The 3,797-nt window shown below is 41.9% G+C and overlaps 1 protein-coding gene across 1 annotated transcript in view; it reads right to left on the bottom strand.

Annotated features, from left to right (window-relative positions):
• Positions 1-3,797, bottom strand: part of LOC134206439 (uncharacterized) — a 234,118-nt gene that overhangs the window by 177,809 nt on the left and 52,512 nt on the right. The gene's annotated exons all lie outside the window — the stretch shown is intronic.

Here is a 3,797-nt window from a genome sequence, read left to right as displayed (position 1 = left end):
ACTGTGTGCATCAGTATTGTTCTGTGACCGGGGATTATAATTCGATCGTCTTTTATATACATATTGGATAAGTGTTGTCATGTGCGTGATGAGTAGTGACAACAACAATGTTAAGCGTTGCAAGCTGCTCCTCGCGAATCGTCACCTTAAGGGTTACCCACCGCACATGCGATTCGCTCTTGGATTCGGAACCTTCGAGGACGTTTCGTCGGAATCGTACAGAGTGAGCTAAAAGAAAAAGGAACAAAATAAGGGATAGTGTGAACTGTATTTATATTTTTTGTTTTCAAAATAATAACTTAAATGATTTTGTGTTGTTTGGTTTCAGAATTATTGAAAGGCTGAGTGACAACATATTGAACAAATATAATTTAATAACTTTGAATTTTAATACAGATTAATTGAGTACAGATGCTGTCATCTAAAATGTAAAAAAATCGATTTTCCAAATTCAATATGAGTAAAATTTACCGGTTCAGAAGAGCTTCTTAACGAAAATCAAGCCAGCTTGTCCCTGTAAGCCCCTAAAACCCTTGCGTATTATGTGCAGCCCAAACTATAGTTTGATGCAGATGATCTTCTTCTTCTTTTTCTATGGTTCTACATTCCAGGGCTGCATCAAACTAATTTAGACTGCACATAATATACAAGGACTCTAGAAACTTGTATGATCATAATGAGTTGATTACGATTGGATACCTTGACCTTGTGGACCAATAGATCTGAATTTCAGAACAATTTGGAGAACCTATAACATCTGCATCAAACTAATTTGGGCTGCACATAATAGGCAAGGGCTTGAGGGGCTTGCAGGGACAAGCTGGATTGATTTCCGTTAATTTCCGTTATAAAGTTCTTCTTAACCTATCCGCTTTCCTGGGAAGCTTACCAGACTGATCAAAGCAACGGTGGATGGTGTGCAAAACTGTGTGAAGATTTCGGGCGAACACTCCAGTTCGTTCGAATCGCGCCGGGGACTAAGACAAGTTGATGGACTTTCGTGCCTGTTGTTCAACATTGCGCTAGAAGGTGCAATGCGGAGAGCCGGGTGTAACAGCCGGGGTACGATTTTCAACAGATCCAGTCAATTTATTTGTTTCGCGGATGACATGGACATTGTCGGCCGAACATTTGCAAAGGTGGCAGAACTGTACACCCGCCTGAAACGTGAAGCAACAAAAGTTGGACTGGTGATGAATTCCTCAAAGACAAAGTACATGCTTGTGGGTGGAACAAAGCTCGACAGGGCCCGCCTGAGAAGCAGTGTTACGATAGACAGGGATACCTTCGAGGTGGTCGAGGAATTCGTCTACCTCGAATCCTTGCTAACGGCTGATAACAATGTCAGTTGTGAAATACGAAGGCGTATCATATGTGGAAGTCGGGCCTACTACGGGCTCCAGAAGAAACTGCGGTCAAAAAAGATTCGCCACCGCATCAAATGTGTCATGTACAAGACGCTAATAAGACCGGTTGTCCTCTACGGTCATGAAACATGGACAATGCTCGAGGAGGACTTGCAAGCACTCGGAGTATTCGAGAGACGGGTGCGTAGGACCATCTTTGGCGGTGTGCAAGAAGACGGTGTGTGGCGGCGAAGAATGAACCATGAGCTCGCCCAGCTCTACGGCGAACCCAGTATCCAGAAGGTAGCTAAAGCCGAAAGGGGACGATGGGCAGGGCATGTTGCAAGAATGCCGGACAGCAACCCTGCAAAGATGGTGTTCGCTTCCGATCCGGCAGGTACAAGACGACGTGGAGCGCAGCGAGCGAGATGGGCAGACCAGGTGCAGAACGACTTGGCGAGCGTGGGGCGTATTCGAGGATGGAGAGATGCGGCCTCGAACCGTGTATTGTGGCGTCAAATTGTTGATTCAGTGTTATCTGTTTAGATGTAGACTAAATAAATGGATGAACCTATCCGTCTCTGACGTCTGTTTTTAAGAGCATTCATTAAAACAGCTGTAAAAAGTTACACTCGATCCGAATAGATACCAATTTTTGATTTATACAATATTTACCTTGGTTCCAGAATTATTCCAAAATCCGTTGGGTCAGTTGTCCCCGGATAAAGTGGTATTTTACAAATTTAACACAAAACAGTATCCGGATTAATATTATCAGGGTTGCTTGGCCACTCGGGTTCAACCCGGCCACCATCCGGGGGACCTCCGGAATGGTAATTTCCTAAGTTGAGTCAAAATAGGTCGTGCGACACATCAAAAATCATGATTTCACAAAGCAATAATAATAATGATATTTTTAAGGATCCTGGGCTGCTCGCATTCAATCTGGCCACATCGACCATAAGCCGGGGACCTCCAGAATGGGCTTTTCATAAATTGAGCTAAAATAGGTCGCATGACACCTCAATCTCCATAATTTCAAAAAACGATTATAGGAATAATATTTTAAGGAGTTCCTGGGCCACTTGGGTTCAATCTGGTTAAATCGGTCACAATCCGAAGGACAGACTGGGAATTTTCTAAATTGAGTCAAAGCACATCGTGGCCCTCCTTAGCCGTGCGGTAAGATGCGCGGCTACAAAGCAATACCATGCTGAGGGTGGCTGGGTTCGATTCCCGTTGCCGGTCTATACAATTTTCGGCTTCGGCGGTTAATTACTGTGGAAGTGCTTAATGAACACTAAGCTGCGAGGCGACAATGTCCCAGTGGGGGATGTAATGCCAACAAAGAAGAAGAAGAACATCGTGTAACACCTCTAACTCCATGATTTCACAATGCAATGATAAGAAAGATATGTTTTGGGTTAAGACTCACGGAATGGGCATTTCCTAAATTGAGTCAATACAGATCGTGTCCCACCTCAAACATCATGGTTTTACAGGAAATAAGTTTCTGAGGGTTCCTGGGCCACTTGGGTTCAACCCGGTCACATAGACCACACTCTAGGTCTTCGGATTCGGACTGCAGTTTCAATTTTTAGAAACCAGTAAAACAGAGTTACGGAAAGGTTAAAATTGAATCAAAATATGTCGTGTGACACCTCAATCTTCATAAATTTATTTTAACCTTCTGTCTGTGCTGAAAAAAACTGCTATAACTTCTTTATTGTTTGGCCTATTTTGGAGTTTTTGGGCAGTTTCGAAATATAATTTATTTATCTTTCAGGGCGTTGCCTAAGATTGATCATAGGCGTGTCCCGGGCGGGGCACAGTGGTGCGTTTGGCTAAAATCGTGAACTTTTTGTTTTACCACTTTAGGGTGTTATTTTTTGGCATCGGTATCTCCGGGAATAAATTTTAGAAAAATATGGCCTATCGAATGACGAAAAGTTGTAGTTACAATTTTTGCCACAGGTGGCGCTGCAAAATGTAACTTCTTTAATAAACGATTTTTAAATATGGTGTCTTTGGCAAAGTTGTAGTGTAATTTATTATGAATTTTATTGCTGAAGACACCGAGTGTCCATCTATCATCGTTTTTGAAATACGGGTTTTTTTTTATGGACAGACCCTAAAAAAACAGTATTTAAAGATATTTTCGAAACTAACAGTTTCAGGTCAATACAATGTTCTACAAAAATGTATATATAATCAAAATAGACCACTTTCTGGAAGATACCAGGGATGTTTTTTGCAAACATTACTTGTTATCGGCGATTTAAGGTCGAAAATAGTGATATTTGAAGACTTCATATGCAACAGAGGGGCAAATTGGGGCAGAGAAATCCCCACAGGATTTAAAATATAAGGCCTGTAGTTTCATATGCGTATAATTATGTCTGTCTCCACGTGTATCCAAACAAGTATTTCTAAATTTCATAAATCGACATT

Source organism: Armigeres subalbatus, chromosome 1 (assembly GCF_024139115.2).
Source record: "Armigeres subalbatus isolate Guangzhou_Male chromosome 1, GZ_Asu_2, whole genome shotgun sequence".
Taxonomy (NCBI): Eukaryota; Metazoa; Arthropoda; class Insecta; order Diptera; family Culicidae; genus Armigeres; species Armigeres subalbatus.
Note: the sequence above shows the minus strand (reverse complement) of the source record. Positions and strands in the feature narration are given on the sequence as shown.